Below are 12,391 nucleotides of genomic sequence, written 5' to 3' on the forward strand. Positions count from 1 at the left end.
GATACTTCAAAAGATAGACTACGACATCTCTACATCTTTGTTGAAGAAGATACTTCAAAAGATACCCTATGACATCTATATATCTTTGTTGAAGAAGATACTTCAAAAGATTTCCACAACATAAAACAGTAGGATGGGGTAACCCAATTTATTTGTCCTTCCCGACCATCTCCATATGGTCGTCACAACCTTTCCCGTACCCTTCCGGTACTTCAAAACAAGTTCTTTCCTTTCATTTGCCAAACCATTTTGTAAACCAAAACTCATCAGGCTAAGCAACAGCCATTCCAACCGTCCATGACCGTGGACGCGGCTATTCGAATAGATTTTACTCTGCAGAGTTTGCACACTTTCCCCACCTCTATCCGGATACCTATCGTGTGGGCATCATCCCCGCATAACAACATATGCCACGACGGATACCCGAACATAGCCTTTCGCCCATTCGACTTAGCAAGAGGTCCTACCCTATGGAGTATGTACCTCCCCGGCACCGTGGCAGCTCACCTCCCTTTGAGCGTGGCTCCACCGCCAAGCCAGGAGACCCATAGTATCTTCCGGACGGGTCAGCCCCGAAGGCCTCCCGTTATACTATTTTCCCAACCATGACAACCCGGACTCGGGGGTAACCGTACCCTTGTATAGTTGTGCGGTGCCTCATGCTAAGAAGAACAAACGTCAAGCTAAGCTCCGTGCCCACGTTGGAGTAGCTGTGGTTGCGCGGGTTAATTGTCACGGGTGAATACTTAGACGCCAAAGTTTTCATAAACAAGATTCTCTTTCCAACCATCTTTGCCAAGATCCTTTTCTTTCATAAACACACACTTAGGTAAGTCCAACTCACCCAAGGTTTTTCAAAAGTTCTTTTCAACAAGGTATTTTTCCAAGGGGTTCCCAACCTATAGTTTCATGTAAGAACGAGACAACAATGGCATGATGCTAGCCATCATACCATTAAGGAGGTGATAAATGAGGTGTCAAGGGGATCATACATACTTAGGATAAGCATGTGTAGGGACAATATAAGTAGGATGATTAAACAAGGGTCATGATGTTAATCATCGTACCACTAAGAAGATGATAATATAGGCGGTCAAAGGGGGGGCATACATGCTTAGGGTAAGCATGCATAAGATCAACAAGGGGTTCAACATACTCGAGAGTAAGTATGCAAAACATCAACAAGGGTGCAACATACTTGAGAGTAAGTATGTATAGCATCAACAAGAGGTTCGGCCCACTTGGGAGTAAGTATGCATAGCATAACTCAAAGTAGAAGATATAACAAGGGCACGATACTAACTATCATACCACGAAGGGGTGCAAAAAGGGTGTCGAGAGGTCGACACACTCAAGGTAAGTGGGCATACCCATCACACTTAGAGGGTACACCGAGATCATGATGATGACAACCACCATGTCACAAAAGGGGGTTGTCGGTGAGGTGCCAAAGAGACTAAACATGCTCACGGTGAGCATGCTCCAACAACAAAAGTAGAAACAACACAAGATAGATTGAGAGACAATAATAACAACAAAGTAACCACAGTATGTGATTCAACATTTAGAGATCAAGAGATGGCTTGCCTTGGTTGGCTTATTTGTCCCTGGACTTCTTCAACTCCATCAAAAGAATTCCAACAATATAAATAAAAACCTTGTCCAATCCACTTCTTCTTCTTCTCCGTAATTGTTCGCATCTATCGCCGGAAAATATAAAAGGAACACAATCAAACACATTGCACCAACAAAACAATAAGCAACAAGCATCAATCAAAAACTAACCACTCTACTAAGGCTAACATATTAAGGACATATAGATACTACAAAGCATCTAGAAGAAACGCCATTTTATTTACCTAATAAAGGTATGAGAGTACCATGCTTAGCAATTGCCTCTCTCGGTTATCACCATGGCATAAACCAAATATCCCCTGGTAGATAACATCATAAAGAGGACAAGTGCATTAGTTTGGCATCACAAACGTTCATATTATAATTTGAAACATTTTTGGAAAAGCGGGAAATCATTCTCTCTATTTTATAAAGCTTACATAACACTACACAAGAATAGGAAGTAAACAATATTCCACATCATTGGAAAACTTAAGCCAACAATAGAACTAAGGTTAAGTTGCAGAGGTTTTGTTTTGCAAGAATAAAACATTGGTTGACCAATTTTTAATGCAAAGAGGTGGTTAAGGTTTCCAAATAAACCAAAAAGTTTTGCTACAACAACCCATGTCACACATACACATTACTAACAGTAACAAAAATGCATGAACAGAGACTAACACTATTTTTCCTAGATGGCCAGTACTAATACAAGACTAACCCAATTGGATTCACTCAAAAATATTAAACCTACAAATTTAGGAATTTGTTTGAATCTGACTGTACGTGAAAACAAGATCTCGTAAGCCATAAATCGTAGAAAAATCCTAAAAATATGGGACCACTGGCATTTGAAAGGTATTTAAACAGAGAGGCATACACAATTGGATTTGGGTTAAAATTGTTTCGAAACTCTCACAAATGGATTGACAAGATTACTGCATGTCTATACCATTTGCTTTACCTCTAGAGTTACAGAACAGATAAAGGTTTGAAACTTGTTTGAGATGATTAAGAAAACATTCCGTAGTCCTACGAACTGGAATCACTCAATTAGGTTCAAAAATGGATTTTTGGTGATTTAAAAGCTAACAGCCATGTCTGCAGAACACACAGAACAAGTTTAATTCACCACAAATCGTACACGACTCATAAAAATATGCGGTCAGCTGCATCGGAAAGGTATTGAAAAGCTGGTTCTTACCCAATTTGTTTCATTCAAAAATTCGTTCGCAAGCTCCTGGTTTAATTCGACAAAGCCGGATATGTCCAGATCTTGATCTGTGAACCATTTCAGTTTCAGGAGGTCAATCGAAGTGAAACCACCGCCAAAATGAAGGTATTGAAGAGGGCTTTCACCCTCAGTTGAGTTTGCTCAAAAATGTTTTCTAAAACGGAACAAATCTAACAAACAGTGAATCTGCATGTTTCCAGAACTTTATTTACCAGGGAGAATCTGTAACGAATTTGAGGATGAGACCAACGCCAAGTTGTAGATCTTTTGAGTACCTATCCGCGGAACTTTGAATCACTCGATTTGGATCTGCACACGAGATTTGATGGATTTTACAAGTTCGTACCAGAATCTGAAACAGCAAGATAGCAGAAATTACTGCAGGGATTTGGACGAACTTTGCTCAAGAACTTCAGATCTGAGGATTGCTCAAGCTTCTCCATGCTTGGACCAACATGCACCTGCATCAAGATCCAATCTTAGCAATGGAGGAAGAAGAAGAGGAGATTAAACCATCTAGGGTTGGGGAGAAGATGGAGAGGGAGGCTCTCATGGTGAGGAGGAGCTTGAGGGAGGAGGGGAGCTTCATCTTGGTGGATATTCATGGCCATGGCCGGCCATGGTTGCTAGGAGGAGCAGCATCTCGTGGTGGAGGGCAGGGGGAGAGTGTGAGGGAGTGGAGAGTGAGAAAAATGAGCAAAGGGGAGGTGGAGTGGTCGGCCAACCTCCTTATAAAGAGGGAGGATGGTGGCTGCCTCCTTCTTTGATTGGCTATGGTGGGTGGCTGCCCATTTATTTGTTGGGGTAGTTGGGAGTCAAGGCTTGCAAGAGAAGAAAGTGAGGAGGAAATGGCTGGCCGAAATTTGAATGCATACCCAAATTGGCCGGCTACAATCTTGCCAAACAAGTGAACAATGAGAAAGGTGCACAACATTCATGTGTATAGACCAAGGCATGATGTTGAGAAGATAATGTCAATGAGTGACTTTGATGATGATAAAAGATAGGGGTAGATACATATAGATAAAAAGGAGTATGAAGGTGACATAAATCTTCAATTCATGAGGTCAAGGTAGTGATGGAAAAGAATAGAGGATCGAGATGGGTATGATGAAATATAACTTGTTCTTCAAATAAGAGGTCAATTGGGAGGGATTTGAATTACTCCCTGAGTCTAGGGTTTAGTTGAAGGGAGTCCAATAGAAAGTATCAAGAGATCATCTACTTGATCAAGAGTTGGAGGATGAAGGAACATTATGGGGTAGATCTGAGATGTACACAAGATGTGCAAGAGTTGTCATTTGAAATAGAACTTGTTTGAAAAGTATTTGAAACACCTCAATTGTCTAGGGACAATTGGGAATGAACTCAAGTGGAATGGAATTTGAAAATGTTGAGAGAACTAATTGGAACATAGGAGTTTAAAATGTTCTACTTACTTCCTCAAGTAAAGTAGAGTTTTCTCAAATGTAAAATAAGCAAGAGGAAAAACAAGAAATGGTATAGGTATCATAAACAAGCCTTTTGCTGAAAAGAAAGTAAGATAGAAAATAATGTTTTAGAAATCAGTAGTTGGCAGAAATGAGATGAAAAACAAAACCCATTTTAGTTCCTTGTTTTCTTTGAAGAAATATTTTGAGAAGCTTTAATAAAACTAGAAGTGGTTTTGTGGTCAAAACCAGAGAAGGAAACAGTAGGGTTTTGAGAAAGAGAACTAATTTAGGGAGAAGTGTTCTCAAGGGTAGATGATGGCTACAAAATGTATCCATCATTCCCACTCTTGGTTTTGTGAAGATAAACTTGGATGAAAACAAAAACAAGAGGTAAAAGAGGAAGAAGTGATCTGGTGCTAGAACATGGGATAGGATACCAGATCAAGTTGAATATATGAGTTGCAAGGATTGATTGAGACATGCAGGACGTGGAGGTTGAAGAGGGTGTTGCATAGATGGGATCCATGCCTTGAAGTCAACAATAACAGTTGTGGGTGCTTAGAGAATCAATCGCCAAAGTCTGGACATTTTAAGCCTGTCAACACAGATGGTTGACTTGGCTTCAGAATCAACCAGGATGAGTGGGTATAAGAGAAAGATGTAGCAAGGGGTAGATGATACCAAGTTTTGAATTAAGGATGATTTGAACTAGATTTTCACAAAGAGGAATATTAAGATGACACACTCATGTTGCCATCAGGAGAAGGGTTTGATGTAGTAAAAAGGAAAACAAGTTTTCCTAAGTCACATATGTGTTTTATTTTGGTGAGTTGTTTGTTTGACCACTAGAGGTGTTGTTCTTTGGGTTAGCTCAAGACAAAACTCAACAAGCAAAACAAGACAATACGTCTACCAACAGGTCAAAGCAATTCATCATAACAAACAGATCAAGGCAACTCATCCAATTAGTTTATAGAAAAAGTTTTTGTTCCCCCTAATTTTTGCACTAAGGACAATAAATCAAGGTTTCAAAATTGGGGTGTGACAGGCAAGTACTTGGAAACAATAAAGTTAGCATAATCAGCGTACCAAGGGCTATCTCGCGAGTTCACCTTTATTACAGCCAATTGTTCATTTGGAAAACTATCATTAACAGGAACAGGATCATAAGTAATATTTTCCAATCTAGATAAATTATCAGCAACAGGATTATCAGCACCTTTCCTATCTATAATATGTAAATCAAATTCTTGCAAAAGAAGTACCCATCTAATAAGCCTTGGCTTAGCATCTTTCTTTGTCATAAGGTATCTAATTGCAGAGATGATCAAGTATGAATCGTGACTTTTGAATCAACAATATAGGATCTAAACTTGTCACAAGCAAAGACTACAGCTAACAATTCTTTTTCAGTTGTAGCATAATTTCTTTGAGCAAGCATCAAGAGTCTTGTCTAGCATAATGAATAACATTTAATTTTTTATCTACTCGCTGTCCAAGAACAAGCGCCTACAAGAAAATCACTAGCATCACACATAATCTCAAAAGGCAAATTCCAATCAGGAGGTTCAACTACAGGAGCAGCTTGTTAAGGCTTTCTTTAGAGTTTCAAAAGCTTCCTTACAATCATCATCAAAAACAAAAGGTACATCTTTTTGAAGAAGATTAGTAAGAGGCTTTGAAATCTTAGAGAAATCTTTAATAAATCTCCTATAAAACCCAGCATGACCAAGAACACTACGAATACCTTTAACATCCCTAGGATAGGGCATCTTCTCAATTGCTTCAACTTTAGCTCTATGAACTTCAATACTTCTCTCCGAAATTTTATGTCCCAATACAATTCCTTCATTAACCATAAAGTGGCATTTCTCCCAATTAAGAACAAGATTAGTTTCTTCACATCTCTGCAATACTTTATCAAGGTTTTGCAAGCAATTATCAAAAGAATTCCCATAGACAGAAAAATCATCCATGAATACCTCCACAATACTCTCACAAAAACCATGAAAAATAGCATACATGCATCTTTGAAAAGTAGCAGGAGCATTACATAAACCAAAAGGCATACGCCTATAAGCATAAGTTCCATAGGGACAAGTGAAAGTGGTTTTCTCTTGATCTTTAGTTTTAACAGCAATTTGTGAGAACCCGTAATAACCATCAAGAAAGCAAAAATGAGTATTTTTAGACAACCTCTCTAACATTTGATCAATAAATGGTAAAGGGTAATGATCTTTCTTAGTAACCTTATTAACTTTTTGATAATCAATGCACATTCTATACCCTACAACTACTCTTTGAGGGATGAGCTCATCATTATCATTAGGCACAACAAGTCATTCCTCCTTTCTTAGGAACACAATGCACAGGACTAACCCATCTACTATCAGCATATAGGATATATAATACCAGCTTCAAGAAGTTTTAATACCTCATTCCTTACCACATCCTTCATCTTCGGAATTAGACGACGTTGATGTTCAACAACAGGCTTTGCATCATCTTCCATATTGATAGCATGTTGGCAAATAGAGGGAGAAATCCCCTTCAAGTCAACAAGAGTATAGCCAATAGCTCCTCGGTGTTTCTTCAATATTTCCAATAACCTTTCTTCCTCAATCTCTGAAAGCTTAGAACTAATAATAACAGGGTATATTTTCTTATCATCAATATGAGCATATTTAAGATTATCGAGCAATGGTTTTAAATCGAAAACAGGATCTTCCTTTGGTGGTGGTGTTGTACCTAGATCTTCTACCGGTAAATCATGCTTAAGAATAGGTTGACGAAGGAAAATTTCATCAAGCTCATTTCTTTCTTCCCTAAAGACTTCGCTCTCACTATTCTCCAAATGTTGTTGCAGAGGATTATTAGGAGCAAGAGCAATAGACGCACACTGTTCAACTCTAAAATCATTATTAGGCAAATCAGCTTTATAAGGAGTTTTGGCAAATTTAGAGAAATTAAACTCATAAGATTCACCAAGCAAATTTAGTAACAATCTTTTCCTTCTTGCAATCTATAACAGCTCCACAAGTATTTAGAAAAGGTCTACCAAAAATGATAGGACAATACTTACTAGCAGCAGTAACCAAGTACCAAAAAGTCAGCAGGATATTTAATCTTACCACATAGAACTTCCACATCTCGAACAATACCAATAGGAGAGATAGTTTCTCTATTAGCTAGCCGAATAACCACATCAATATCTTCAAGTTCACAAGAACCAATTTCATGCATGATCTCCGTATAAAGCTCATAAGGAATGGCGCTAATACTTGCACCAATGTCACATAAACCATAATAACAATGATCACCAATTCTAACAGAGAGCATAGGAACACTAGCTTTCCTAGACTTATTAGGATGCGAAACAATATTAGAAGCATCTTCACATAAAATAATATGACCATCTTCCACATTTTCAGTCACAAGATCTTTAACTATTGCAATAGCAGGTTCAACTTTTATTAGTTCTTCAGGTTTTATAGGTTTCTTTGCACTTTTATTAACCGCACTAGTTATAACGAGTACTCCTTCATTTTAGCAGGGAAAGGAGTTTTTTCAATGTAAGCTTCAGGAATAACATGATCAACAGCTTCAATTACAACACATTTGTTTATAGATGAATCAATTTTATCTTTATACGGTTCATGATACTTATCAAAATTCTTCTTAGGCAATTCATAATGAGAGGCAAAAGCTTTATAAAGATTTGCAACAACTTGAGAATCAAGACCATAAGTAGCACTCATATTACGAAATTTATCAGTATCCATAAAAGCTTCAATGCATTTATAATCATAATTTATACCTGACTCTCTATCTTTGTCGTTCTCCCATCCTTCAGTATTCTCCTCGGATCCGATTAAGAAGGTCCCTTTTAAACTCTTCTTTGTTGCGTGTAAATGATCCAGTAACAAGAAGTATCCAAGCAAGGTCTTGTCTTGAAAAGAAAGTCTTGCATAGAAATTATCAATAATAATATTACCAGGAAGCTCATGAATGGGGCATTTGAGCATTAAAGACTTCAATCTCCCCCATGCTTGGGCAATACTCTCTCCATCATGAGGCCAAAAATTATATATGCGGTTCCGATCTCTCGTGAATTTCACTTGGAGGATAGAATTTAGAATAAAATAAGGGCACAATGTCCTCCCAATCAAGAGAATCACCATTCTTCAAGCAATTTATACCAATGCGCCGCTTTACCGGACAGCGATATAGAGAATAGTTTCTTTCTAACTTCATCCATAGCAATACCTGCACATTTGAATAACCCGCATAATTCATGTAAAAACAATGAATGATCACCAGGATGGACAGTTCCATCCCCTTCATAGCGGTTATCCATAACACGTTCAATAATTTTCATAGGTATTTTATATGGTATTACTTCCTCACCTGGCGCCTCATCCACTACCGTTGGAGTAGTAGTAGATTTCCCAAATAGAAATTCAAGAGAAGATCTCTCCATAATGACTTATAGCAGCAGGCAGAAATAAAATCAGCACAAACAGTAAAGGTTTTCCTTACCAATTCCACTTACCAATAGCGCTTCACTCCCCGGCAATGGCGCCATTAAATAGTCTTGATGACCCACAAGTATAGGGGGTGTATCGTAGTACTTTCGATAAATAAGAGTGTCGAACCCAACGAGGAGCAGAAGGTGTTGACAAGCAGTTTCGATGAAGGATTCACTGTAAATGCTCACGGACAAGTATTCGGGGGTTTTGATGTAGCAGATAAATAAAGTACGAGTAAGTAAAATGCGAGAGAAATAACTGCAGCGAGTGGCCCAATCCTTTTTAGCACAAAGGACAAGCCGGTTTGTTTACTTATAATGACCAAACGTTCTTGAGGACACACGGGAATTTAGTCTAGTGCTTTCGCTTCATACAACTGATTAATCTTCATTGTTTTGATAAGTGTTGTGTGGGTGAACCTATGCTAATGCACCGCCCTTCCTAGGACTAATACATACTTGTGATTATACCCCTTGCAAGCATCCGCAAATACAAGAAAGTAATTAAGATAAATCTAACCACAGCCTTAAACTCGAGATCCCGCTATCCCTCCCCGCATCGATATACCAATGGGGGTTTAGGTTTCGTCACTCCGGCAACCCCGCAATTAGCAAACGAATACAAGATGTACTCCCCTAGGCCCATAAAGGTGAAGTATCATGTAGTCGACGTTCACATGACACCACTAGAAGAATAACACCACAACTTAAATATCATAACATTGAATATTACTCAACCATAATTCACTACTAACATTTAGACTTCACCCATGTCCTCAAGAACTAAACGAACTACTCACGAGACATCATATGGAACATGATCAGAGGTGATATGATGATGAATAACAATCTGAACATAAACCTTGGTTCAATGGTTTCACTCAATGGCATCAATAACAAGTAGAAATCAACACCGGGAGAGTTTCCCCTATCAAACAATCAAGATCCAACCCGAATTGTTACAGCGGTGACGAGGTGCAGCGGTGGAGATGGCGGTGATGATGATGGAGATGATGACGATGGTGATGGAGATGATGTCCAGCTCGATGACGGTGACGATGGCGTCGATTTCCCCTCCCGGGAGGGAATTTCCCCGGCGGATTCCTGCCCGCCGGAGAGCTCTTTTCTCTCTCGGTGTTCTCCGCCCCGCGAGGCGGGCTGTGACTCTTCGCGACTATCCTCTGGAGCTTAGGTTTTCGGGGCGAAGAAGTACGCGAAAGAGAGGCGGCCAGAGGGGGCTGTGGCCGGCCCCCCTCCTCACAGGGCGGCGCGGCCAGGGCAGGGCCCGCGCCGGCCTATGAGGTGGGCCCATGGCGGCCCTCCTCGGCTCCCCCTTCTGGCTCCCTTCGTCTTCTGGAAAAATAGGATTTTTCGTATAATTTCCGTCAATTGTTGATCTTCCGAAATATTGCATTCTGACGGTGCTTTTTCCAGCAGAATCCTGACTCCGGTGCGCGATTCTCCAATAATCATGAAACATGCAAAATAGATGAAATAACATAAGTATCATCTCTAAATATGAAATATATCAATGAATAACAGTAAATTATGATATAAAATAGTGATGCAAAATGGACGTATCAATGACCCAAGAAACAACATCCTTGTATATAATAACAATCTATTGACCATATGGCGGATCTTGCATCACCCTATCAAAATCATCTCGCCTTCAAACACGAGTGCAGAATTTTGACACGTGCTTCAACATGTTCCAAGATCCTCTTGATGATCTCATGGACATCTGCATCAACCGAATTAGAATCAAAGTTGTCAGCCACTAGCTTCTGCGGAAAAAGAAACATCAGTGTTGAAGGCGTCGATCTTAGGAGTCCCCACATTTCATTACTTGCAGGACTAAGATGAACAAATTCCCTTTCCTTCATAAGAATGTCTGGATCGCTGGCACGATCGAAATCTTTGCTAGTACCCTCCTTTGGCCGAATTCAAATTTGCATCAGATCTTGGTGCCCATGCATTTGGTACATGTCGGTAATTTTTTACAATATGTCGTGCATTGCACATAGCGTCCTACTCGTACGGGGTACTTCTACATATCTTCTTCCAAATATATTTTAATTTATTTTGGTTTGGATTCAATTTGTTTCAAAATTGTCTGATATACCATTCGTATTGGTAGGAGATGGAGCTTTGAATTTTAATCATTGTTTCTAGGTGCCACACTTGCAGGGTACATTCAAGGATTTTCTCCAATGTTTCATGTCTTGACACATCCTTTTCGTAATGGAGGTTGAGACCCCCAGCCTCTGCATCAAAATGATGCACATGGATTTTTTTAGTATGGTATTCAACAAAATCTGATAAGATGCAAAAATCAAACCTTGGACAAATATGACACATGTTCACTTGGGTAGAAAGCCAATCAAATTGATACAAATTACATTGCAGAAGTCCTTGCATGTTATAATATATATATTGCCAAACACCACATATATTAAGGGAGACATATTAATTTCGATACTACAACTTTTATGGTAGAAGATTTGTAACTACAAACGTTGTGAGCTGTGGCTGCCCTCCTCAATCAACTCACCTGTCTCCTTGGCAACCGTCTCCACCTCTCTACATGCACATATGGGTACACCTTCTTCACACCCGAAGAACATTACTTGAGTTTCCTATCATGCTCCGCCACTTGTAGTAGGTGTGCTCCTTTTTCGAGAGATGAATTCTCTTTTAGGACTGAGATGTTCTCCTTTTTCGTTGATGAGTTCTCTTTTAGGATGTAGATGTTCTCCTTCGTTAGAGACCCGTTCTTATTTACCATGGAGAGGTTCTCCTTCGATAGAGATGAGTTCTCCTTTGATAGAGATGAGTGCTCATTTAAGAGTACGACATACTCATTCCATAGCTTCACATCACGGTTTACCAAATGTGCGTTCACATCTCGGAGCTTGGACGCATGGTCAATTAACTCGCGTGACTCATCCAGAGCGACCGCCGGATTACTTGCAGAGACGCTTCATGTTGTCGTCCTTCCTTAGATGGTACATTCATAGAGCGACCCTGTGTGACACATGATATTATACTAATAAAGTGCAAGAGTGTAACTTCAATAGTAATATAGTACTCCGAAAGTTTGCAGGACTTAAACTTCAATACTCATAGTAATATGTACAAGACTATCTTCAATAGTAATAGTAATATGCATAAATTTCAATTGTCATACTGTAGTAACATGATTACTCCGGAGCTTGGAGTAATAAAGTTTCAAACTAAGAACGAAACAAGAACTAATAAAGTTTTCCCTATGCATCAATCGATGGAGAGGCTGGATCTCCGGTTCGAAAGGGGGAAAGACCTGCAGCTAAGTTTGACGTTTGCATTGAAGTTCGAAAGTGGTAATGCAGCTACTTCCGATCCATATTAGTTGATGCCAAAATATATGTATCTACAACTAAAATGTGTCTAGATACATCTATATTAACATCAACTAATATGAATCAGAGGGAGTATTAGTGCAGTAGAAATCCTTTGGGCCTTGTTTGGTTGACGTGTTTTCACATGGTTCCGTGAGTATTATCTGGGTCTTTCTTAGTAAAAACACATTTTATTTGTTTG

Source organism: Lolium rigidum, chromosome 7 (genome assembly GCF_022539505.1).
Source record: "Lolium rigidum isolate FL_2022 chromosome 7, APGP_CSIRO_Lrig_0.1, whole genome shotgun sequence".
In the NCBI taxonomy this organism is placed as follows: Eukaryota; Viridiplantae; Streptophyta; class Magnoliopsida; order Poales; family Poaceae; genus Lolium; species Lolium rigidum.